This window comes from Prinia subflava, chromosome 3 (genome assembly GCF_021018805.1).
Source record: "Prinia subflava isolate CZ2003 ecotype Zambia chromosome 3, Cam_Psub_1.2, whole genome shotgun sequence".
Classification (NCBI taxonomy): domain Eukaryota; kingdom Metazoa; phylum Chordata; class Aves; order Passeriformes; family Cisticolidae; genus Prinia; species Prinia subflava.
In genome coordinates this window covers 42,987,074-43,014,326 of record NC_086249.1, presented here as the reverse complement: position 1 = coordinate 43,014,326, position 27,253 = coordinate 42,987,074, and the positions used below count along the sequence as shown (strand labels likewise).

Sequence of the window (27,253 nt, the reverse complement as noted above, 5' to 3'; positions counted from 1 at the left end):
CCTGAAACAGTGACACGTTTAAGGTGATGGGGAAAGGCAGAAAGGAACAAGCCTGAAGAGGCTCAGGCAGAAGACTGCTGCTTTGTGGTGGTGTTGGGAGGAGACCCCCAAACCCTTGGTACCACCATTCTCCTACAATCGGAGATGATCTGCAGAATACACTGGACAGGCATTGCCTCTTTAACACCATGAGCTCTTGAAGGGCACAACAGTCTTCCATGGCTTCCTACCAGCACTCAGGGCAGGGCTCTGGATGGGAAAGTAAGAGGTCTCGCTCATCTCAGCCCACATGAGAGGTGCTCTAGGCTGAAATTTGCCTGTTCTGTCCACTTCTGCCCTTCTTGGCTGAGGAATACTGACACACTAAATGGCCTGAAAGAGCATTTATTCAGGCCATAAAGTCAAGCATTTCAGTGGTAGAAAATGCTGCAAACACCGTTGCTGAGCAACTATAGAACTGAACCTTAATCAGTGCACACACCTTAGGAGCCAACCCCTAATTACACGATCACATGACATTTCCCCCCGCCACAAGTTACAAAAGATTAATTGGCTGAGCAGCCCTGAGCATGTTTTATACAGATTCCTTGGACCTCAGCCCAGCTGTTACCCAAGAGAGGTATGCACAGAGCACTCGGCCATGGACTTGTTCTAGCAGACCCACCTGTGCAGAGCGCACAGGGAAGGGTTTATCCCACCACACACATGCCAGTCACACTGTTTCTGCTAAAACGCAGTGGTGTAGAAGTTGTCTTTTTTAAGTTTTCTGAGAGATCCATGAGGTCATAAGTAGATTTGTTAGTAGACAAGGAACCCCTCAGAAAGCAGTGTTTGGTTCTCTTGCCATGAGAAGACCCTGGCGCTTTAGCTGGGAGCCAATTGGCTGACATCCCTCGCTGCTCGTCCTGCCACACCAGCAACAGGTAAGGGTTTGGTCAGAAGTGGGGCTGATCCTGTGGTATTTCGCTAAATAGTCAGCCAAGGGTTTCCCAGCAGCAGCTGGGTGAACTCGGCATGACCTTAAGGGATGCCTGCAGAGCCAGGGGCGCTGTCACACCCGTGGTGCAGTATGTACTGAAGCAGATCATTGTCACAGTGCTTAGCACCCACCTTGGTCAATGTACACAGTGTAAGTGCACTTGGAGGTGAATGAAAGACTGGAACTGGCAGATAAGAAGCTCTGATGTGCAGGGGTCCTTCCCCATGGCTACCAATCTAACTTGGGCTCTCTAATGTTTGCATAATTAACCACAGTGACCTAATCCAAGTTTCCCCAAATTTTTGGAAGGTCTTTCCTGCTTTCCCTTTTGCCATGTAAAAAACCCCAGTCTTGCTTGCTCATGGGTGAGACAGGCTTGTTAAAAGATACCATCCCTGCGTGAATGCAAGCAGCGTCACCAGATCCTGCGTACTCAACGGGAATATGTTCTGAGAAGATGCCAAAGCATCAGCTCTCAGTTTGTGGGTTTTCCATTAGTCACGTGCCCAGGTGTCGGCCAGATTAAAATAAATAAACACATACTCACTTGCACCTCTCCTACAATCTCAGCCAGGCACTGAGATTCATATTTCAAGCCATCCTGACATTACTCTTGCTCCTATTTCGTGGGAGGTAAACCTTAATCTGCCCTTTCTCCCAGGAGCTGCTTTACCCATGTGTTCTGTTTCCTACTGCTGCTGCCTCATCACTTACAAATCATGCTACTGACACTTATCTTGGCCACAGGCTGCATCCCTTTTCCTTCCCCCTTTTTAGCCTCACATCCAAAAGTAGGAGGACAGCCAGTGCTGCACTCCATTCCAGGTCTTAACCTGACCTCCCACGTTCCTTGACTCTATCCTTAATCTACTCCTGAGGTAAATGGTGTACAAGAGATAAGAGTCTTCTCCCCTTTTGTTGAGGAAGTAAGAAAAAATATTTTCAACAGCTCAGCCTCAGGACGTCTTCCCTTTGGCTCCCTTGGTAGCTTCTTCAGTGATTTACTAGTTTCATGCAAGCTTGGCAGTGGAACAGCCACAAAAACAATTACCTTTGCACATAAGTCAGCCCTCCCCCATAGTTGGGGACAAGAGTGACCACACGTCAAATATCTGAAAGATTCTTTACACCCATTTGCTCCTTACAGCTGATTTCTTCACCATTGAATGGAATAACAACCAGTGTGCTTCCAAAACAGGGAGAAGGAGAACGACGCTATAGAGGAATGGGAGAATTTTGTAGATGCATTTGAAGGAAACAGAAAACCTTCGTATAAAATAATTTTAAGCCCTTCTGAGACATAAATCCCAATGCACTGCTTTCTTCATTGTTTACCTGGTGATATTTCTGGATGGAAAGAACCTGCACCTTTATTATCAGTGATGAGACAGATCATCATAAGTTTTAAAAATAAATCTCTCCCTCTTTCTGTCACATTCTTCTGAAATGGTGCATATCCTTGAAGCATTTGTTTCTCTGAGAACATTAGGTACCGCCAGAAAACTACTCAGATCATTTATTACTCCTGAATATTTAGAAATCGTTAACCTTTACACTCTCCACCCAAGGAAACACTGGGAGAGGTTGTAGCATTTTTTTAACTCTTTCACTTCTGCTCCTCCTCTTAACTTCTCATTCTGTGGCATATCTGCTTACGACCAGCTAGTTTTATATGTGTTTTATGATCTGGCTGATTCAGCAGAGATATAAGTCTATGGAAGACACAGTTTTGCTTAGAGGCAGAGACATCCATGTTGAAGTCTGTTTCCACTCTTTAAAGCATTAACATACTCAGATGTTACCAGAAATGGTGAATAGGTTCAGTTAAAATGCACAACAGATGGGATCTTTGCCCTAGAGTCTTTTAGGGTCAAAAGCCAAACCTATTCCCTGTTCTGCTATTTCATGTGCAATTAGAAATGGAAATAATAAAACAAATCTAGAGATTATTTTCCCTCTATTCCTTATAGACAAAACCCATAGACAGATTTTAAGCCTGAAAAACCCCAAATACAGTTAAACTTCCTCACTGGCTGATAAGTAGTGGAAGACAAAAGCAGATTTGGTGAATAGCTCCTTATTTCCTGGACTTAAGTCTGAAGATCATTTCCAGATGCACCCAGTTCCCGGCACCACGCAGCTGGATCCCACTTGCCTCATGCCCAGTGTGAAGTGGCACTTTGGCCAGCTCAGGCACAGGACCCCAGCTGCAGCCTGCAGAGACCAGCAATAGAGGTTGACTTTTGCCCTTTGGCCCTGCCTTCAGGGCACATAAGGACCACACCAAAAGCAAGAGCCCTTCTCTCTTTCAACCCCTGCATCAGTTATTATGAAGAGAACACCAGTGCATTCTTGAGATTAACATGGTTTTGAAAGGGCATTGGTATTAAAAATATTGTTGGCAAAATAGCATTTTTTTTCCAAATTTTTTCAGGATGTGAATTTAAATAATAAGTAAGTGGGGCCAGGTGAAATCCTTTGGATACTGGTTGGTATTGTGTAAAACTTTTTGAGAAATAAGCCTGAAATCTAGCAAAGAGTTTCAGCCAAAGACAAAGAGGGTAATTCTGAGAAATCCAATTGCAGTCAATGCAGTGTGATGATTTCAAAGGGAAACAGCTCAGCTTTTCAGTTTGAAACATTTGTTTTTGTTTTGAGGTTTTCCTGCCTGCAATAAATAAAAAGGGGTGAAAAGTTTAAACACAAAAATGAAGTGTTTTGTTTCAGGTTGAACCAAACACTTTGCTTGATCCAAACTGGAATTTTGGGATTTTATTGTTTTACCAAGAAAATACAGTTTAATTTCCTGTCAACCCCAAATATTTTTTGTAATTGTAGCCTTTCTGTGCTGAATTCAAAAGTCAGTGATTCCTACTGCTCTTGAGGAAAAAAAAATATAGAGAATTAATATTTTCTGGGAAGTGAGATGAAGTTGCACAGAACAGTACGTGTGGGGGGAAAGGTGATGAGGGAGCAGAGCTGGCAAAGAAAACTAACAATTGATGAAGGTACAACTAGTGCCATAAGGAAAGGATTACGGCTGAGCAGGTCTTGGAGCCACCCTGAATAGTCATTGTTTTACAGCAGGACAGCAGCTATGGGGCTGGGCTCCTTTGGCACAGACCAGCTGTGGGCCAGCTGAGCTCAGCTTCTCTCTGACTGTGCCCTGGATGCACGAAGCTGCTGCTGCTTGTGGTGCTGTGTTCCTGACCCATTCGCAACTCCCCTGAAGAGGAAATGTCACAATCTCTCCCCAAAAGTGCCAAACTGAGTAAAGGTATTGATGGCACCAACTATATCCTCTGGAGACCTGGGGACAAATACCATTAAGTAAAACCCTGGATGTGAGGCTCCATTGCAGCTCAAATGTGTTTCAGAGCTTGCTTTCAACTGATGAAGTATTTGGGATTATGCATTACCCTGTAGGGCACAGAGAATGCCATACTCCTCGAGTGAATTCAGCCAGCGGCACTGTAATTACGCTAATTACTTTCTAGCCTTCAGTCAGGGTAACAAGTTGCTGCTATGCCTGCTTGCATTGTGCAGCACTGTAATGTATGTCATGGTATTTCTGTGCATGCGTAACCCACGCTTCCCTCTTGCTATACTTCGACACAATGGTCCAAAGGTAGGGCTATTACTACCTCCATACTCTTTCTCATTTCTTTTACTCCTGCTAAACTGTCAGATGGACCTGAGAAGTAAAGGAACAATTTCTGGAGCCTTTCCTCTAGTAGCCTTACCTGTGTTTGTGTGTGTGTGTGTGTGTGTGTGTGTGTGTGTCTTTTGCACGAGGGTCTATCTACCAGAGGAGCTGGGGCCATCATTCTCCACGGTCACTGTTCTCAGTGCATTAGCCAAGAGGAACCTTTCCCCCAGCTGAACACAGGCCTTCACTTGTCTCAACTGGAAACCAGACTTTGACTATCTCACAAGGTACTGTGTTAAAGAAATCTTTACAAAGTGAGGTGTTGGTAAACAAGAGCTTGCTGCTCCTATGATTCACTGCCTTACGCACCTTAAGAGCAGATTTCTCCACCCTCTTATGGCTGTGGGGAACCACAGACACAGTGGAACCAGTGCCCTCCTGTAAGTGTCCCCCCAAAGCATGAGAGGCTGCAGGCAGCATTTCGTACGGCAGCAGAGGTCAGGGGAAGAGCACCACGTGTGACAGTTCGTCAAGGCGGGGAAGGGATCCTCAGAAAGGCCTGAGCAGGGTCCAAAGCATGTTCGGCACTGTCCTGTGAGAGCCTTGCAGGAGTGGCCACGGCTGTGGTGGAGGCGAGGGCAGGCAGCCAAGCGCTGCTGGGCAGGAGGGCAGGGCCGGTGTGGGCAGGGAAGGGCGAGGCGGGCAGGCTGGGCTACCAGACAAGGCTGGCCACGGGCTCCCTCGGGGAACTCCAGCGAGCCTCTCATGTTGCATGTGCTCCGGTCTTCCTCTCCAGCAAAGGAGATCTAGTGTTCTTTCTTTCACTGTGGGTGTCATGAAGCTTCAATCCGTGGAAGTCCTGCTGTAAAACCCTTCACCACACAAATGGACACAGAGTGATGTGCAACTGGCTCTTACAAGCTCAGTGTGCTCACTCTGGAGAGGGAAGGCTGGTGAATATATGCTCTGTCCAGCTTCACATGGCATCTCCATGCTGAAGTGAGCTGCATGTGTTGCTTGCTGGTTCTTGAAAGTGGTATAGTCACATCAGTGTGGCACTGAGCCTAGCTAATTAGCCCTTTTTGGCAGGTCTAATTAGGCTGGGCAGGGAGCCATGCTGATAGAGTTGAACTTTCGTGAGTTCCAGCTCTTGCTCACTCCTAGTCTGTGTATGTATCTCCACACCACGGTGCAGATGTCCCACGAACACTTCCCATGAGCCCAGGACCCTGGCAGCAAAATCTGTGGAGAGGCCAGCTGAGGACTGAAGAGAATAGCTGGATCTTGCAGGATGAAATGCTGCTTCTTTTCTAAGAAAAATTTTTGGAAGAAAGCAGAAAAGAAAAAACAGATACAGATTTTTCTCTGCTCTTTTGACTTGTGGCAATGTTTTCTGAAAGTACCCCACACCCTGGGGTCCCAGATGAGGTCAGACACTTGTGCTCAGCTCAAACCCTTTGTGAGATGGAGGCAGTGTCTCTGAGGTCAGGGTCTCTTGGGGATTGTCAATCCTAAAATTAAAGCGAGTCTGTGCATTCCCTTCACATCCCTTGCTATAGGCTTTGCCCATTTTTTGGACGGAGGGTTAGATGGGTCTCAGTTTGTTAACTGCTGAGGATTAGTCTTGACTGGGCTGTAACCTGTGCTGTGGCACAGAGCCGAGGTAGTCTCTGTGTGATCCTTGTGATCAGTCTAACCTGAGGAGGACAAAAAGTAAGGATGAGAAATGACAGCTGAGTCCTCCCAGCTGTGGCAAGACCTATCATGGGGAGCGACTGGAGGAAAACTTAGCAGAATTGGTTGACAGAGAAATGAAGAGGTGGAGATGAAGATGGGGCAAAGATGGGGTTGGCAGTGGAGGCAGGGATCCAGATGGCCACCTTCCTAGATCAACATTGCAGACATGAGGACTGAAAGGAGAAACTGTCACAAAAGTAAACAGCATGAGAGAGAGGGCCGTAATGTAATGCTTGGACTGGCTGTTGTCCAGGTGTCCACCCTCTTATCACACAGCACGCTGCGGTCAGACGCCGGAGCAGGTCCTGAGCATCTGCACCCAAAGCTCCTAATGAGTGTTTGCAGGATGTGCTGAGAGGGAGGCTGCGGCCAGGCAGGGCAGAAGGGTGGGAAGGAGGCTTTCAAGCACGTGGCAGGCTGCCTGGCTGACACAGCATGCAGCAGGGAGGAAAGACATGAAACAAAACCCTTCCTGCAGGAGGAGAGAGGAAAGACCCACTGCTGACAGAAATGAAACAACACAGCCTGCTGTGCGGGCCAGCGCTCCCGGGACAGGCTGGACCAATAGTTGTAAAAACAGTTTTGAAGTAGGAAATGTAACATGACTACAAATTGCCTCGCTTCCCTGCTCCAAGGCTCCCATCACGTGTAACAGGACACGGAGCAGCACGGCAGGGAGTTGGCAGAGGTACAGGCAGGTCCTGCCTGCACTGGCATGGGACACCCACTGGAGAGCTTGGCACCCCACACATCCATTTCTTTCTAAAACACATAACTGCCCCAAATAGAAATATTCCCAACACCAGCACTGCCCCCTCCCTAGCAGTGGGGAAGCTGTTTTTGTTTGGAGACTATCCACCAAAACCAACAATAATACAGTACTGTCAATTCCCATGGGCGCCCTACTCACAATGGCAAAAGTGGACAGATAATCTACAACTGATGTGTCTGTTATGGAGACAGGACACAGGAATTTTTACCAACAGGTCATCTAAGCCCCAAAGTCAAAACACACAGTGAAAAATACATTTTCCTCCTGTTTCCATGCTGGCTGTGACAAAGCTTTTGGTTGGGCAGCATGATGGTAGAGGACTGCAAATTCTGTTGTTGCTGCTCTGGATGTTGCATAATCTTTGTCTTCTGTTTCAGTGGGTCTTTTTACCAAAATATTTGCTGTGAATGGTAAGCAAAGGAAAAAATAAAAGTTGACTGGAAAGGGTTTGTCCTGCACTGTTTACAAATTTTACACTTTCTTCAGAGCCACAGAAGTGATGGAAAAACCATAATAAGTCATAAAGGCTGAACTTTTCTGAGGCTTTTAAATCACTTATCATCCTGACAAATGACCTCCAGGGAAACTCTGTGTGGCAATTCTAGATATTGGAGCCCACCAAAGTCTTTTCCATGCCATCCTCACAGCAGCTAGAGTTAAGAAATCAGGCAATAAACTGTGACTGAAGCAAAGTCAGTCTGCTGACTGCTCTGGGAAGAAGCAAGTGCTGAGAAAATGAACATAGGAGAAGTGGGAGTAACTTGGGCTGATCTTTTCTGCATATGTTAAAGCTTTTTGAGGCTTTAATGTCCATGTAAAATGTGACCTGTAGTGTGGTGAAGGGTTATCAAAGTTCTGATTCTAGGGTGAAACCACTCAAGTTCGGGTCTGCAAAGGAAATTGTATGCATCCATAAACAGGTAGGAATTGAGAAAGACCTCTAAAAATGCCAATCAGGCTGGACACTCAACTGTAATTAAGATGCAGAGGAGGCAGACACAGGAAAGCAAAAGAAATGCAACTTGTATTTTTTACAGTAGAACAATTTTGAAGCTGTTTAGCAGCTTCTTCCCATTTTCTCCTTCCTCTTAAATTTAACTTTATTCTTCTTCATTCCCTCTTTCCTGGTATTTCCTCTCCCTCAAAGACCACTTTTGTTTTTTTCACAGCACTTTATTTCAACGTGGAAGTTGACTGCTCATTGAAATAGAACAAAGACACTCTTGACTGAATCTCACCTCGTGTTTCTCACATCCCCATCATGGAAAGAAAAGTGACGCTGCACAGCTCATGACATTGAGCTGTGTTTATTGATTCTGTGAGCTGTTTAGATACTGTCTCAGACCACAAAGATAGAGTCAGCCCTGTAAGGGTCTTGGAAAAGACTCTCCTGGTGGCAATCTTTCAGCTGAAGTGTGAGTTAGTCAGCCAAGATGGGATGTTTCACCTAGCCTTGGGAATCAGTGACACACTGAGGCTAGGCTGCATGTTCTGTTCCAGTGGAGTTACCTATCTCTCCATAGGACAGTTTGTACCACTCATACTTCTTTGACAACTCAGACTTCATTCTTTAGAGAAAACATCCCTTCCAACTCAGTCCCTTTTTAATATTCAGCTTCTACATATCAAAAAGCACACAAGGAACAAATATGCTTAAAGAAGGTGTAGTATGCTGTTACTACAGCAAGGAGAGAGCATAAAGATTCTCAAACTACACCTGTGTAGAAACTGAAATTTCCTACCTAATGCCTGTATTGGTAAGTCACCTCTGACATGTAGCTCTTTTGTAGCATCTGGTCCCTGTGAAACTTGGGAAGGAGCAAGTCATGGAAATGGCAATCTTGTCTTACTGCTGGGACAGGAGAACCAGAACCCAGATTTCAAATGCAAGCAAGGGATGGTGTTATGATGCATAACAGTTCAGTGCCCCATATTATGAGAGGACAATAATAATCCCTAGAGAATGTGGCATCTTTTTTTCTCATCTTGTTGTATAGGGCAAAACACTGGCCCAGCAGTGTTGTCAGCAAATAGCAAAAATTATTTCCCTCTGTCCCTGCCTCATCTGTGCTACCAGTTGCTTGAGCAATGTGCGAGGCAAGAAGCCACTGCCCTCGCTGTGCCCCAAACTGCTTTTGTGCCATCAGCTTGGCATGAAACCCTACACAAGGGCCCCGGGGGAAAATATTTCTTTTGATTTTGTTCAGAGAACTCTGGTTTAGCAGGTCAGAGAAATTAATGTGGTGGGATAGAGAGTACCAAAGGAAGAGTAGGAGAGAAAGCAAGTGGGTAGAGATTATTTCATCATGAACTTTCCATGAAATAGCAGGGGTAGAGCTGGGGACAGGAGGATGTTAATTTATGGCAGAATGTTGTTATTGCAGCCCTTCTTCAACCAGTCATGTTACAGGAAGATAAACAAAGCCCAAGCCAAATCTTCTCCTGGGCTAAGCCAGCTAGCTTGGAGATTTATGTGCAACTTATATCCAGCCTGGTAATTCCACTGTGTGACTGACCAAAGGTCTCTGCTTGCAGGGTAGGATGTTGTTAAAGGCATCAGTACTCGGAACTGGAGCACAGCAGGATGCTGCCTGATGAGGTCCTCAGTAAATTTCAGTGGCCAAGAGCAACTTGTTGATCTCTGTGAGTCGTTGCTTGCAGCACTGGATACGGGGCTATCTCACAGTACAGCAAACACGAGGCTTTTTTTGTCAGTGATCAGAAAAGCCAGGCTCTGTTTGTTTGGCTAGAAAGTGCTTACACTAGCTTATTTTTTTCCCTTGAAACTCAGCTCTCCTAATTCTGTATGGGAGGGCTTTTTTCCAGCCTTTTTAAAGTAATATCAGTGTTATGGCTAATGAGGCAGTGAAAGCAAGCTGGTCCATTCGCTGTAGCTAATGACTCCATTCCCATGAGCCTAATCAAAGATTTGTACATTTAATTGCTGTCAAGTCAGCTCCAGCCACCTGCCATTTCTGCCACACCTGAGCTCCCTTCTTCGTGGCCTGCAATTCTAAATGAATCCATCTCTTTGGCTAAGGAAAGGAAAACAGAGCTGCCAAGCAACCCTGAAATGGTGCTTTACCTTTAGAGCAAAGATCAAACAGTCTGCTTTGCCACTGAGAAACGTATGTGTTAACTGACTGAGGCACAGATTTTTCAAAAATTTATTAGTCTCATTGGAGATTAGGGATGTGAGAAATACATCCCTGTCTGGACATGTTTGGAACTTGAGATAGAGTTCTGTCAGAGGCAAAAGTGATTTTTGTTGGCTCACCACTGAACAAAGGTGAACTACATTTATTTTTGGTTTTTTCCAAAAAATGGAAAAATATCACTGAAGCCATTATTCCATTTCTGCAGTGGACTGATTCAGTATTTTGACCAACCTTTGTCTTCAACATCACGATTCCTAAATATCCTGCCTTCTCCATAGGGAATTAATGCAGGAAATGTTTTGGGGCCACGTTCCCTTGAATGTAAGAGATAAGTCATGTTCATTGTTCCAGGGGAAAAAAAAAAATAAAAGGGAAAAAATCCAGTTGCTGCTAACATATTGTGAAAAGAAAATGTAAACCCAGTATTGGGCTTTAATGAACTGCTCATTTTTTTAGCCCCATTTTCTAGTGAAATGAGAATAATGGGATCATGTGGTGTGATCATTCTGTCGGATCATCCCTCACTAACTGTTTTTCTGTTCTTGGCCAAGTTGAACCCTAGATAAAAAAGGAGACCAAATGTAATATAACAACATTATTGTTTCAAGAACATAAGTACACAGGTGGAGGTGTAAAAGTCCACAAATACCTCCTAGGAATGGCTTAAGTAGAGGAAGAGTGGCAAATGAGTTCATATGTTGTCAGCAAAAGAAGAAAGACCATACAGGTGCCCCAGCCAGAGGAATGACTTTAGCTGGAGATTGCCATAAGCCACAATGTGAGGCAAATCTGTGGAATATGAGGCATCACTGATATCCATTCTCACAGAGCTACTTCGTTTCTCTTCTCAATGCATGGCAAAAAGCAAAGACACTATTAGGATATATAAGATCTTTAAATGGATAAAACGACATTTTTGCAAGTGGCTTTAATCCAAATGCAAGCTGACATTTTTCCCCCCACTGTAACAATGTGGAAAGGCTTTCTATTAGATTTTAATACAATTTACTCCAATGTTAGAAGCTCTTTCTCTGCCAGGGCAGTTTAATTGTCTGTGAAGTCCTGTGAGTTTTTGCATTGTGAGTTGACAGATGCATAGATTAATTTACCAGGAAACTCAAAGAATAAGTTAAAGGGTCTGAAAACAATTAAAGGGTCTGCAGCTTTGTACCAGACTGAGAGCTTTAAGCTAAAATCTGATGCTCATTTTGTCACAGGGCTAACCATTTTTGTACCTTACTGAAGTGTAAACCTAAAGAGAACGTAACTTTTTAACCATTGCTGGATAATGTGTTTAAGGCTTCTGATCAGTATTTCCTGTAATGTCTGTAGGAAAAAAAACCCAAAGCTGCCATATGGGAAGGCACCTCCTTCCTCTGAGCTGTCAGATAACAGAGAGTCACATGCACACTGAGGGGAAACAGATGCAAAGGTCAACTGGGTTGCTGCCATGCTAAATTCTGTAATGGAATTGAAATACCTTGGTTGGCCATGTGAGCCACCTCGTAAAGATAAAAACCTGTGTTTCTATGCTTTCCTGTATTACTGAAACAGACCAGGAACGGAAGAGGACAGCTACTCTTTCCACCTGGCTGGAGCATCTTACTAGACATGTGAGAGCTGTGTTGTGCAAGTGTGAGTCTGCACACTACCCAGAAGTGTTTCAAAAGATGTCCTATTTTCTAAAGAGAATAATAAACATAGGGCTGGAGATTCTTGCACCTCAGCTCAGTCATCCATTCCTTTACACACAGCATGCTTAAAGCAGTCCTGAATACATGAAAGCTTGATGGTATAAGCCTTTCTTTTTCAAGGAGGAACTGAGGGTTCAATTTACTTTTTCTTGGCTACATTCAGGATGAGATTTCTATCTAGCTAACTAAAGTATGTAAGAAAAGGATGAGGTAAGTGGTGCATTCCCTTCAGCATTCTGAGAAGCTATCACTCAATCTTGCATGGGTTCCAGCTTGGTCAGTCTGTGGGGAAGATGTCCAGAGTGTGCCTCACTTGGTCAGCAATCCTGGGGTAACAGCAAAGGCAGCTCTAGCTCTTGGCAGCCAGCTGAGTTTAACCCGAGTGAGGTGTTGAGATGCAGCAGCTTTGTTTTTGCCTGTACTTCTTTGGGGTTTGCCTCCATGTAGCCACATGCTGACCATGCAAAAGCCGGGGTCCCTGCTGCTGTTTCAATGGTTCACAGGAATGCTACCAAAGGTGGAGCTGAGCCATGACAGGAAACCCTGAAGTTCTTCCTAGTGTGTGCAAGGCCATAGTGTTTGCAATGCTACTGCAGTGTAATAGTGACAGCCTTTACAAGGAGGCACAGTTTCACATACTCAGTTGCAAGACAGAGGTCTTTGACCTTTCTCAGAACTGTCTTGCAAAACCTGTTGCCACAAGATCTTTGCAGGATTCATGGAAGGGCTCTTCGGGGATATTGTGAAATTGGGAGCCCTCTAGTCTGCTTCTCTTGGTCTGTTTGATCAGTGCATAGGTGTGGAGCTATTCAGGGCTTTGGGATGAGTGAGGTAATGCTCACAGGAGGAGCTTCCCAAATTACAGAGGGTGCTGAACACAAAGCTGAACAGAGACTGTAAGTAGATTCAGGCCCTCCTCCATTTCCACATCGACTCCATGTAACTCCAAGTCACATCAACTCCAGCCATTAATTAACGTATTAAAGTCAGAACACAGCTCCCTGTGGCCTCTCTGGAAAAGCCTAAGAACCAGAAAAGAGGTCATGCCATCAGGACCTGGAGTATGGGTGAGGATCTGTTTTCTATAGCAAACTTGTCCCTAGAGTCTCATTCTTGCTTGCCTTTATCTTCATAAGGAGTTCATAAATGAGAATACAGAATATGTAAATATCCTCAGCTAGCAGTGAAGAAGACCTGTATGGAAGGAAAACATGAGAGGGCCTAAAGGAACTTCTGTCATGCTTCTTTGGGAGATAACAGTCTCTGGATGCAAGTTCCCTTTAGGAGCGGGTACTGGGCTAAAGAACCAGAGGTCTGACTCAGAGGTGCCACAAATCCTCCTAGATGCGCTCAGCCCATCTGATTCTCACAAACAGAGAGAAGTCTCAGAAACTGGTGAGTGTGTTCTGGAGAGGTAGGGGTGGACTCCTTCCCCTGTCCTGGTGAGTAGGACAAATTCTCTGCTGCTTGTCCAAGGCAGTGTAAAACAATTGCAGAAGGATATAATACAGGCCCAGCAAGTCCACTGAGGCAGGATAGTGTCAGTAGTGACTTGTGAGGATGGGGAAAGTCAGAAGCAAACTGCAGTGACAGGATGGGCTAGGTCTTATCCTCACTTGGACACTGAAATCCTTTTCCATTGCAGAGCTGGGGATTGTTGTGCTGAAAAATTAGAAGGCCTTTAAAAAATTATATATACTGGCTCAGTTCTTTGTAAGTACTTCTGTTATTCCTTTTGCTGCTCTGGCTGTGTTTGTCTTTCACTTGACACCATTGTCAGTGCTGAAGACAAATACGCATTTGTTTTGATTTCCTCCTTAGTGTACATATAACTTACAATGGGGAAGCCTGGAAAGTCTGCAGGATAACCTCATAGATAGCTAAATCCATTCTAAATGGCAATGAAAACACAGTCTTCTAATCAGGAGGGAGAGTGTACCTTTAAACGTGGTCCAAAAATGCTTTCTTGGATAGTAATAGAGTACACTGGTTTTTGTTCAACTCTCAGCCAGGGGTTCAGATTTCTCCCTGGGGTCCAGAAGTTGAAAGTCATAAGGCACTTGGCATAATTTCATGAAGACCTCAAAGTATAGTTCTCTCTAACTACAGGAACATATACTCACAGTCAGCTGTTCCTGAATCACTACCTAAAGCAGGAAATCAGTGAGGGAACAACAGGACAACCAGCTAGTGCATGGCAAAAATAGGGATCTTAATCCTAGAGATGATTGGAACCACAGCTTTCCTTAACTGGAGTTGAAAAGAATGTATTTTTAAGAGAGAGGATCCTAGGAACATAAAGGCAACATTATTAGCTCTTCTACAGTGGCATTCAAATGGTAATTTAACCTTTGCCTGAGCGAATAGATTAAAGGAAGAACTCAGAGCAGTCTGTTCTTTATTTTCTTCAGTTACTACTGGCTCACTTGCATATCTGTCTCTGACTGCACAGAAGCAGAGCTTGAAAATTGAAGCCTCTAGGAGGTTCATTCCACTCTTCCTCCTTTTCCCCTGTAATTTAGGCACCTGCTTTCCTTTTAGGAAAAGGGAGGATTTCCCTCTAGGGCTGGCAAATACTCTCACAGAAAGGAATAAGGGGGGAGCCATGGCGAGTGGAAGGGCCAGAGCATGTGACAGTTCAGGTCCATTTCCTGAGCTTTCCAGTGTACTGGAAAACTATGGAGTCAGTAGGACAAATAGCTCTTGCTCATGTGGAAAAGTTCCACTGAAACTGTAGTTTCTACAAAATCTAAAGTTTCCATAACTCTCTTCTTTTTCTGTATTTATTCTTCAGGAAAATCAACCTCTGTTTTGTTTTGGTATTTTTTTAGACATGTTCCTGTAAACTGTCTATGATATCTGAGAGCTGTAGCCTATACTAAGGGAACCCTTGCAGACACATTATGGGAAGTACAGTTTGTCTAGGAAGTTAAATCCAATGGGGAAAATCAACAACAAAAGGCAGTGGAGTACAAGACCTTATTGAGGCATTGAGTGTAGCTTAAATTGAACGGATGTTCAGTGAAATGCATTGGCACACAGAACGAAATACTTGGATTTGGAAATAGTCAAACATTTTCTTTTATTGATAATATTGAAATATCTTTGTATTACATTTAGGAAATAATGGGGAATAATCTGAGGGGAAATCTGATATTCTTCACTTAATGTTAATGCATTAACTTGCATTTTGATTAAGACAAAACAAATATGGAGGAAATTATCTGAATTTCTCTTAATTCCATGAGTCATTTGTTTTACTTTCACTTGTAGAAGAACATTTAACACTCAAAAAAAGTTGATAGAGACCCCCAAGGCTCCATGGGAAGCTACGCCTTACTGCCACCAAAAGACAATCTACCTGTGATTAGTAAGAGGGCAGAATTTATGACACAACCTCTCTTTGCCACAGAAATTACTGGAGTACACTCATTCAGAGAAATTAATTTAATTTCAAAGCTAACACAATTTTGCAGGGGAAAAAACAAAGTATTTCTCTGTAGGTCAAAGAATCTTAGAATCCTAGAATGTTTTTAGGTTGGAAAAGACCTTTAAGATCATTGAGCCCAACCAGACTACGTCCAGACATTATGGCCAGCTCAGAGTAGATTCATCTGACTGGGTGTACCCAACGAGCCAATCTCATCTGGCCAATTCCCAGTGGAGGAATGGGAATGGGGAGGGATGATGGGCCCAGATGAGGGCCTATTTCCCAAATATTGCCAGAATTAAGTGCTGATTCCTTTGAGGGAAATCCAGCAAAGAAGCTCTAAATGTGGGATAAACATATAGATTTGCCAGAGGGACTTCTGAGGGGATGGCATTGAACAGCTTCTGCCTTGCTTCTCCTAGCTCCAATATAGCTGAAACACTCTCTAGAGGAGGGTTTAGTTTGTTTGAGACAGACACTGGGTTGTTTGCAAGTCCAACTATAAAGTGGACAACTATAAAGAGGAAATCATTTTATGGGGTGAGGGGGAAGTCTTAATAAGTCAGACTGAACAACTTTAACAATTATTCCACTTACTCCACATTGCCAGGTCTTTCAATCACCATTTACATCTGAAAGAATTCAAACATGTATTATAGACTTAGTGCAGGCAAGGCAGTATAAGTATATAATTGAGTGAAGAATTGTGGTGTCCCTTAAAAGAGAACTGTTAGAATGGGAGAAATGGACAAACTTTTTGTATATGCATCCTTCCCAAGTGCATCAATAACCCTTCCCAATGAGAAGGAAGTGTTTCACCTTGGAAATTATTTCAAAGCTATTTGCTATAATTTTTGTTCTGGCAGTAAATCTCTTCAGTATCTTGCTCCATACACTTCTTTTCCTTCCCAAAAGAATGGTCTTGTTTCATTACTGTTGGTTATTATTTTATTAGTGCGATGCTGAGGAGTGTTATTATGCACCAGTTCTTCAAAACAGGATTTTGCAGTGTCTGATGCATAACAGTTGGGTTCTAAAAAGTAACGTAGATACACTAGGATCACCTTTCACAGCCTAGGTGTATAGTAGCAAACCCAGGAGAGCTTGAAAACCTTCACCTCCACATATGCTCTCTGAAAATGTCATCCCTTCCTCTCGGAGCAGGGCTCAGGTGAGCACACTGGTACCTCTGCCCTCCATCAATCCCAAGGACCCTGCAATAGCACCAAGCACAGGTTAGAAAAAAACCATTGAGGCCTGGAGCTTCCACTTGTCATCACACACATCCAGGCTTCCTATTTATTTCCCATACCTCAGAAATCTTGAAAATGTGGTACACACAAATAAAACCAGAAGTGGGATTTGGGGCTGAATATAACAAATATTGCAAACTGTTTTTTAGCTTTAGACCTTGCCACTGAACATATGAATCTTGCTTAGCCTAGCTACTCCCAGATTTATCTGACGCAGCTGTTACTAAGATATGTCTGTGTGTATGTATGCCCAAGAAACCTAAGTTGAAAGTAAATTATTGCCATTTTCTACCAAGTGCAATGCCTGCTCAGTCTTTGATTTGCCATCCTTCAGAGAACTTTCTGACTCAAGGATTCTTTGGCAATCAAAACCAACACAAGTGTGGAAACTGTATATAAACACACTGGTGACTGGTTATGGGGTATAAAATTCATAGAAGTGACAGGGGAATTTAGAGAAGGAATTTACAGTTATAAATTTGGGGTAACATATGATTGATGCAGAATTATAAGGCATGCTCATTGCCCCATTAATACAGTACCTTACATTGACCTGTTTTGAATGAGCTTTGTCATTAAATTATGATTAAATTATGTCTTTTCTATGTAACCTGCTGATATACTGGAAAAAACAAAACAAAACAAAAAAATCCCAGCCTTGAAACCTGACTGTGACACCTTTTTTGTAGATGAGTAACACTGCTGTTTGCATGTCTTGAATATGGCTAACAGTCTGCATCAGGATGGTAGTGTCTGGTAATAGGAAATAACATAATCAGGTTTTGTTTTACCAGTTCAGTGTAAGTACTTTGTTGAGAAATTTTTGCTTTGGATGTCCCTGTTTTTCAGAGGACCAGCAAAACACTCAATTTCCCTGGAAACATACAGGTGACAGAGGGAGCCAATATGAAAAAAGCAGATTTCTGCTGTCTGGGGGCAAGGCTTTACAATTTGCAGCTAGACCCACAAGAGGATTTAGATGTTCTATGCAGAAATATGACTCTCAAATGTTCAGAGGTGCTGCCACTGGACCCTGGTGGCACCTGTGACCTTTGTGCTCAAGTAAATTTCCACAGATTCATCAGGATCTGCTTCTCCACACAGGAGCACTTCAAACTTTCAAGAACTCCTTGTTCAGAAAGAGGAGAAAGAGGTCTTGAGGAAGGGACACAAGGGAAGAGACATGAAGAGAAGCTGCAGGACATGGGGCAGCATCATCTATGTATGAATCTGAGATTGAAAAAAGCAAAATGAGCTGCTTCCCAAAGCAAAGGCTAATGATGTGGTCAAAGGAAAAAGAGCAGTAAGAAAGAATGGGGCATTGAAGGAGTCTGTAATGGGCAGTTTGAGTTTTACCTCTGATTTCAGCCATTATTTAATCAAATGAGACCAATCTATCTCCAGCACAGCTCTGCCTGCATATATTCAGAAAGGAATCTGTCCTGACTACAGTGGTATCTCCTCAGGATCCTCCTTGTCTGTCTTCTCTAGTCCTGTTGTGTTGTGTGGCTTCCAGCTGAGCTTGGCAGTGAGAGCAGCAGGATTTACTGGAGTGATGAGAAGTCAGCACAACCAGTTATTGATGGCAGGTTTGTGACTTATGACTCTCCCCTCCCTGTCAGGTCAGTCCTGTCAGGGCCCGGGGCATGGGCTCTGTTCCCTCCACTGCCTGAGGAGTAGAGGCATTTAGTTATGCTCTAAATGTTGAGCTAATGGATGGGAGGATTATGTGGGTGTGAACCCCACCTTCTTTGGTGGATGTTCTTTGAGAGAGATCTTAAAGGGCTTGAATGACCAACTCCAGAAAAAAAAAATAATAGAACTGTGGTTTCTAAGTGAAAGGAAACATCTCCTTTTCAGACAAAAATAAACTACTCAAGCCCTTGCCAGAAGCAGGATTTAAGACCCAATTTTCTATGTGGCATGTCCTATTAGTGAGACAAGGTGTATCCTCATGCAACTTGCTGGCAATTGTCCTTTTACCCCCATTCACTTCACAGGCACCCTCAGCATCAAACTCATTATGTGGGTCTGATCTACAGCAACAGAGGAGCTGTCTTAAGGCAAGCCTTTCCCCTACTTTCTGTAGTAGTGAATAGACTTCTGCGACCAGCCTGTGGTTCCTGGAAGGCATCATTTTGTTTGCAACATACAGAAGAAAGATTAAGTAAAGCACCTTCTAAATGCCTACTCTGGCTGCAATAAAAACGGCATTTATGATGGAATAGAAATGCCAGTGTTTAGATGTGTGATGCACATACATGTCTGCAGATAACAATGATAAAACCCCTGTCAGAGCCAAAGAGACCTTAGCCAAAGGAGAGAAAGCATGCAGGAAAACAAGGAAGATTGTTGCAGAAAGAGTCCTTGAGTTAACTTCTCAGGTTGTTACCTGCATATATTTATAACCCATGCTGGTGAGGAATCACTGGAGGTTTATAGACACCCACAGCCCCTGGATATGAAACACAGCAGCTGCAGGGTGCACTGCAGAATCTCCCATCTGGCCAGGCTCAATACAAACAGAAAAACACAGGAGAAGATGCAGGATTAGGTATAACAGAGTTTCAGGCTGCAATGTCACAGCAAATGGAGTGAGATGCTCCAGTTACAAGCAAAGGGAACCCACTTTTAAAAGTCAGGGAGAGGTGGACATTTCTGAATGTCAGAATATCTGCACCGTCAGAGTCTGCATGGATTGCCCAGCAATACACAGGTGCCTCAAAAACTCCTCACTACCATTGTGGTTCTTGCTGTAATTGAGCCCTGGAGTAAATGCCCTAAGATAAATGGAATTGCAGCGGGGCTGCCCTGGCTGGGTGACTGCCCAGTGGCGCTCCACCCAGCCCTGCATGCTTAGCCTGTTACTCATGCTGAGCCTTGGGACATTGGAGGCTTGCAGCCTCCTAACTCTGCTGCTGCTTGTCTTTTCTCTACATCTTTTTGGAGGGTTCAGATCTCTGACCCTAGTGCAGGCTTCTTCTCACCCTGTGCCCTGGTTTGTCTCCTGCCTCTGCTGCCTTGTTTTCTTGGCCTGCGTGTTAGTTCTGTGGGCATGGGCAGCTGTAGCTGCAGCTTTCTGCAGAGTCTGCTTCTGCTTTGTGCTGAAGTGTCCTCATTGCAATTATTCTTGCTATTTCCTTGCTGTCCTGCAAAATAACAAAATTGCCATGCTCAGACCTAAGGCTTTGTTATCCTCCTTCTGCCTCTGGCTTTGCATCTTTTGATCCTGTGTAACCATGCCAATTGTCATGCATTTTGCAGGAAGCTTGCACATCCTTCAAGTTCCAAATAATCCTCCTCCTCCTAAAGACCTGTATTTATTAATTAGGAGTAATCCCTGTTAATTACCAGGAAATACATACAGCTGTGCAAGTCTGCACAGAATATTTCACTAAGTATATAACCTTTGGCACCAGAGATCTGCTTTTGGGAGAATTAGGTATCAGAACTTATTTGTTTAAGCCTTGAATCCCCAGAACGTCCACCAAGAAAAAAGTCACTTTTCAAGGTCATCTCAGACCTCATGACCTTTAGGCCCACTCCAGAATCTGAAGACTTCCTGGATAAATAAGGTTTATCATTGTTTGAAAGAATTTGGCCTCTGGCAAGTAAAGGTGAAAAGTCGTCCGTATTTGAATGTTTTCTGTATACAAGCTTGGCAGCTGCCCATGATTTTAAAGTTGCCCATTCTACTTATAGCCTGAAGAAAGCTGTGAAAGGAATAGGGAGTCCCTAGCACAATGAGAAAGTCATCAAGCGTGGCATTAATAAAAAGCCAAAGGGACAGATTCAGCCTCTCTCTATACAAGGGTGTCTTGGGAATTGCTTTGTTGAAGGCTGTGAAGTTATTCTGGATCTAGCTCTGAAAATGAAGGTTGGAGAGCCCGGAAGGGGACCAGGCTGTGCCACAGTTGCATCCCTGCTGACACAGCGGTACAGTGGCATAAGTGAAGCTGATTTTGGAGACAAGTCCTGCTCATTTATCCTGTCACCTCTTGTCAGCAGTGTGCTCAGCGGCAGACCTCTGTTCACGTGTAAACCCAGCGAAGACTGAAGTTGCAAGAGGTCAGATACTGCTGTCAGTGATACCAGTACAACACCTGGGGGTGAGCAAGGCAGATTCTGAGCACAGTTGCACAATTCTCCCACGGAAATCACACTGCTACCTGCAGAGGTGTGAGAGCCCAGAGTCACAGCGATGGGACTGAAGTCAGCATCTGACACATGAGGGTTTCTCTGACTCATCCAAGGTAGTGCTGATTCTTCAGGTTCACCTCAGTGCACTTTTAAATCAAAATTCATTGAAGTAGGCTTAAATAGACACAACCCTGCATGTGGAATGACTCTTATCTGTTTAAGGAAAGGGACAAGTCAGCTCTGTGGATGAATTTTTTTCTTTATTTCCTTGTAGGTTTGCAGTGTCTGTATGCCCTTGGTTGACTCTTAGTAGCACAACTACCAGGAAAGTCAGAAGATATCCTGATGTTTTCAAATCTGTCTGGATCCCCTTGTGATAACAACACACAGGTGAGACCAGCATGGGGTAGAGCTCTGCCTGGTCTCCCTGTGTTCTTAGAGGAAGAAGTGGTACAGGTTGTTCCACAGCGCAAATCCTGATGGGCTCTGAAACACAAACCATTTCCCTGAAGTGGATTGCCATGGTGCCAATAGCTCTGTACTCCTACTCTTTCACGCCAGCACTGTCTGTTGACATCATGTTGAATGTGTTACCAGAAGGCACTGGAAACCTGGCAATATTTGAATGTTGCCTGTCCGCCCCAGCCCCTGCTGCCCCTCAGCCTGTGACGGAGCTCTTCTGTCTGAGATGTGGCTGGCAGCACTCAGAGGCCTCTGCCATGTGCAAAGCAGCCCCAGGGAGAGGGCAATGTGCATTCTGAACCCAAGCGTGGAGCAGCTAAGGACTGCCAAGTTCACTTGTGAGGCCTCTCTGCAGTGCGTAGATTCGTGTGGGGAGAACACGCACTGGAAATGTGCAATTACTGGATTGGGGTTTCATTTCAATGAAGGAGAAGGTTTTTGCCAAAGGATTGCTCTATATATTGCAAAGCAAGCAAAGCAAGGCTGGATTTTTTTTTTTTTTTTTTTTTTTTTTTTTTTTTTTTTTTTTTTTTTTTTTTTTTTTTTTTGAGGGAGCCCTTTGTTAAAATCTTGGCAGCACATCTCTGCCGGGAAGACAGAAGTGCTCTGTGCTGAAGCGGTGTTGGCACGCCTTGCTGGGGCACGCAGAGGCGGTGGGGAAGGCTGCCATCTCATGGCCAGCCTCACACGGCTCCTGCTCGCCCAGATCACCTTCCCTGCTGCCAGTTTCCAGGCCAGGTTGCACCTGAGGAGACTTTTCTCAACAAGTCTGCAGCTTCAGAAGCAGCCGATGTCTTTTGCCACGGGTTTTGCGCTTTAACTTTGAGACCAAACCTGCCAGAGCCTGGAGTTCTCTGGTTTCTTGCCTTGTCAACATTTTATGTGAGAGCAAAATGGTAGTTTTTGAAAAACTGTGGGGGCAAGACAACTGCACATCTGAGAAGAGTGACTGTCCCAGATGATTTTAGTGGCGACTTTAGGCTGATATGCTATTGCCTGTGACAGCAGCTTTGCTGAATCACAGTCCTGAATGGAAACTCCCCTGGAACCACTTGTGGGTTACAACTCATAATTTTGGGATTCTTTGGTATTCATCACTAACCTTCTGCCGCAGCTCACACATCCCACGCTCTTGCGCTAGCTGTCTGCCCTCCGCCTACTGAAAACGTACCAGTGCTCGCCCAACACAAGCTGGATGCTCCCTCTCCACTCCATGGGATGTGGCAGCTCTGTGGAGGGCTGCATAGTGTTTCCAGAAGTTTCCAGAAAACCCTGGACATGAACCTGCAGCTGAGAGGTTCATCTTTGGCCAGTGAGAGTTTCTACACAGAATGAAAGAATCCTTGCTGATCAGGAGAAGTCCAGCATGGCAGTGTTGGAACAGGCAGATGGGCAGCATCCATACTGACAGCAAGGGGGATGGAACAGAAAAGGGGAATTTTAAAGGTGGTAAAGGTCTCTTATTCAGGGAAATGGTCAGAAATTTTATCACTGTAAGAGCTTTGAATGCATCTGTGGTGAGGAAAGGGAGAAACTGCATTTCAAAATATTGTCTGTCACACCAGCCTTGACAGCTGTCAAAAATATGTGCTGAATATGCACACCCTGGACATGTACATGAATATGGATTCTCAGAAGTGAATGGGCCCTACCCACCACTGGCTCCCATAACCCACTCCTGAGTCCCACATGTGGAGATCTCTGTGACACATGCTTGAAGGAAGAGGATAAACCTTTTAACTGTAGATTCTGGCAGGAGAAAACATCTATTTTGACTCCTGATTTTCCTCAGAAGGTAGGTTATTTTTAAAAGCTGCTTCTCTGAGTGGTGGAAGCCAGGGTTAGTGCTGTGGGTAAGCACAGGATGTGAATCAGACCACTCTCAGCTGAGGGGTCCAGACTGCTGTACCTTACACGTTTCACCTAAGAGGCTTTTGAATGGGCCAGAAAGAAGAGAGAGACAAAGTTAATTTTCATTTGTTAAAATAGAGTAATACTTTGTATGGAATATGTGCTCAACCCAAAACCTTCACAACTTTAATTTCAGGCAGTAAACAGAACAAAGGTGTCAAAAGACATTCAAGTAATGGAAAGAAAAGCATTATATTTTATAGCAGGATTTTCCCAATTTCTTTTGTGTTTCTGCACAGTTATAGAAGCTCAAGCCTCTCCAGGTGTCTTTCCATGTTGTATCCTAATCATATGTTTCCATCCTGTCTCCCCAAACCCTTCCTCTCTGTTCCAATTTTACCACTTCTCAGCTTGGCATGTTTGTTTATAATGACCCAAATCACTTCCTCTCCTTCTGAAAAGGAAAAAAAAAAGAAACAACACCCATCCATTTTTAGATAGTAGCCACATGCTCAGTTCGATCTGCACACTGGGGAGGCAGCTGGGAAGGACGCAGCAGCAAGCAGCTGGGAGTGGGCAGGTGTAGGAAGCTCTTAGTCAGGTTTGTCATGGAAAGTCATACTGTGCAATTACAGGGCAAAGAACAGGGTAGCACATGCTGCCAGGAGAGTCCTGCAGTTGGGCTGGGATGATGTTACACAGTATAAATTGACCTCAGTGGGTTAATCCAGTTTAAACTTTCCTGTGCTCAGGTGTCTCAGCAGCGCGTTGCTCACCCCCTCCTCAGCTGTTGCCAGAGCATCCACAGGCATTAAGTAAGCTGTGATGGTGGAAGGAAGGATAAGGCTGAAAAAACTGAACTGCCCACCAAAGGATGATGTACAGATAAAAAGCAGAATCACAGAATCATTTAGGTTGGAATTTACCTCTGAGATGGAGTCCAGCCTTAGAATGATCACCACCTTTGTCAACTAGACCATGGCACTAAGTGCCACATCCAGTCCTTTCTTGAATACAAAGGGAGGAATAGGTAGATATAGTGGGGAATAGTTCAGTTTTGCTCTGAGTTCAAATGATTTCACTGAGTCACTTTAGGCTGCAGTCCTGTGACCAGTATTTCTGGAAGGCAAGGATGGAGGGAACAACACGGATTTATATCCCAGTGAGTGGAAATGAGGACCACTGGAGAAGGCAGAGACAATCTTTTGCTGGGCTTAGAAGCACTCTCAGGTTACTCCTAGTGAGGATGGGGGCAGAGAGCTGGAATAGATGAGGTGTGACAGGCATGGGTCCCAAACTTGCACAGGCCCAGAGAATGAGCCCAGCACTAAGAATATAAAAACCCAAGCTAGAACACATAATGCTCAGTGTCCATCATATGAAAACTGACATGAAGATCTTCAGAGCTACCAAGGAGCCAGGAAAAGAGGGAGAATTGTCATCCAGGATTCTGTATTGGCTCTCCCTTGCCCTTTGCTGGGGAATGGCTTGGCTCTGAGCTCTGTGGGATGACAGAGGACAGCCCTGCCATCCCCACCATGCTGTGAGGATTTCTGAGAGGTGTTTGTACAACAGAGATATTACAAACACAATGTCACTGCTGCGGACAGGAAAAAAGCTTAAGTCCAACCAACCACTCAAGGTGTAAACTTGGTAGTGATGGGATTTTTTTACACATAAAGAAAAAAGAAAAAAGGAGGATTATTTTTTTCTTAATGAGGACTGCTATTCATATATTGCAATATATATTTATTGTATGTACAATATACAAATCTAGCATAATAGGAGTGTATTTTGCACTAGTTTTCTATTCTCTAAAAGCTTGTTTACAAGAGGGCTGGGGGAAAGCAAGAGTGGTTAACTAGAAAGAACTTTTCCTCTTGGAAATACTACTTTACTTCAGATTATGAGGAGAAGTTGTTGCTCCCCATAAACACACATGCTGTTCTCCATTTGGGATTAAGTCCTTCAGTGGTCTTTCCTGGCTCAGCTGAGAATAAAGCTCATGTTGGCCTAAGTCCATGCTGATCCACCAGGCTGCAAGGACTTCTCCAAGGTGTCAAGGGAATGACTATTTACCTTCACTATGGGGGATGTGGCTTGACTATCTCTCTGGAGACACCTGCTCTTGCTGCGTGGACTATGCTGGGAGCTAGCAGGCTTGATTGGCTTTCTGAATATTTGAGGGACATAAGAACTGGAGCTGGGATAGTAGGGCTGAACTGGGTGATGGTGAGATGAGGGGGAGAGAGAGGAGAAGGACTGTGCCTTTGATAGCCAGGGAGCTCCTGGCCTGGCTTGGTCATCTACCAACCCTCTCTCCAGTGTGTCCCATGATGTTCCTGGATCAAGTGAGCTAAATATGAGTTGCTAATGCTGCATCTTTCATCCTCTTTTAAAAGAGCCTAGACATGTAGTAAGGTACATGTGAACTTCTGGTTCTTCTGATGCTTCTGGAATGGGGGTAAGAAATCAGCAGTCATCAGGTGTTGAAAAAATAGGGGCAGTTTGGTTCTAGCTGGTACTGAACAAGAAGGGGCAAATCCAAAGTCAGCATGTGAGGGAGAGGTATGAATTGTTTATGCTCTGTTCTCACATAAAAGCAGTGGCAAAGTCAAGGGCATGGAAATGACACTGCAGATGGGAAACCAGCTCTTGTGGGCCTGAGCTAGCAGGGCCTTTCCAACAAATCCCAGCGTTCCCTGCAGGAATCACATCAGAGCTGAGTAAGGTTAGGAAACTCTCCAAATTCCCATATCACTGAAAGAATTTTCTGGCCACCCAAGCATGAGCTTTACCAAGAAATGGGGCTCATGCAAAGGTAATAATTTCAGACTAGCCTCAAAAGGTATTACCTTGGCATTAGCAACAGTTGGGCAATGAAATATTTTCTTTATTTTTCCTCACTGTAGAACATGAGCCTTACTTGCTGAACTCCTGGGGTGCCAATCACACCCAGGCATGCTTGACCTGACCTTTTGCACTCCCGTGTGTGGGACACTATGGGGCTTCATGGGTCCTCTTGTGTCTGCCAGCTCTGGAGCTGTTTTGCAGCTGCTGGAGGGCTGCCAGCTTGAAGGCCTTTTAATGAGTGGTGTAGTGTCTGGCAAGTAACTAGCCTTCAAGTGAGTGTGACTAATCATGAATCTTTTCAATAATGCTGACAACCCAGTCTCTCTTTTCTCACTCTGCCCAAGACTGCTGAAATAGGAGTAAATTGGCCTTATTCTGGCAAAGGCAGGAAATTATGAAGAGCACCTAAAAGGCTTCCAGTGCACCATGCCTAGGTTTTGCAGTGAGTGTAATTATCAGAGTTGTTGTGTGTGTGTTTTGAGAGCAGCTAAATAGCTCCAAAGGTCTGGAAGATCGTACTCTGTCACCAACCCCCGGATCATTTGCCTGAATGCCTAATTTCTGTACTTCACTGGTACGGTGTGCTCCTGCAAAGGCAATAAGCTGAAGCCTATTAGAGTTCACAGCTCTGTGTTAACTGTTTATGTTTGTTTTATTGGAAATGTCCTTTTTGTCTGCCTGAGCAGCAGAGCCAGAATGCGGCATTGTAGTTACTGGTCTGTGCTACACTTAACCTGGCTTATTTGGCTGGAGAACGAGATCTTTGTATCATTAATTCCTAGATTAATAGGATGTTCCCTAGATGTGTAAGGAAACAAAAATGCAATTTGGCTTCATATGATATGCAGAAGTATATTGTACTATTTGTTCTCTGAGAGAAATGGCGCAGGCATTTTTTCCCCAGATAAAACCTGTTGAAAAGTGAGTGCATACACAAGAGAAAGCAGAAAGTTTGGGAAATTAAACTTGAGGAGGAGAAGAACGGAAAAATATCACTAAATTACAGGTGAAAATCTGCTGCTGGGAAAGGAAAGGAAATTTTGTTGTGAGGGTATAGTTCTCAAAATTGTTATCAATATCATTTAATGGGACTTGTAAATTAAGTGGTATCATTGGTCTGAGTCATGTTGTGATGATACGTCTTGAGTGCTGGAGATCTCATCCAGCTCTTTTTAATCATGTCTGTGTGTACTGCCTTCAGAGCAAAACATGTAAATCTCAGCAGAGGAAAACTGGTAGCTCTTGCTGACTCCAGTTGATCACCATTGATCTCCA

General features: G+C 44.2%; 1 long non-coding RNA gene across 1 annotated transcript in view; it reads left to right on the top strand.

Moving 5' to 3' along the window:
• Positions 1-654: 654 nt before the first annotated feature.
• The window catches only part of LOC134548617 (uncharacterized), a 30,290-nt gene continuing 3,691 nt past the window's right edge, over positions 655-27,253 (top strand). Inside the window, exons 1-2 of the long non-coding RNA XR_010079826.1 lie at positions 655-923; positions 21,087-23,069. This is a non-coding gene — a long non-coding RNA (uncharacterized LOC134548617). The remainder of the gene's footprint in view (positions 924-21,086; positions 23,070-27,253) is intronic.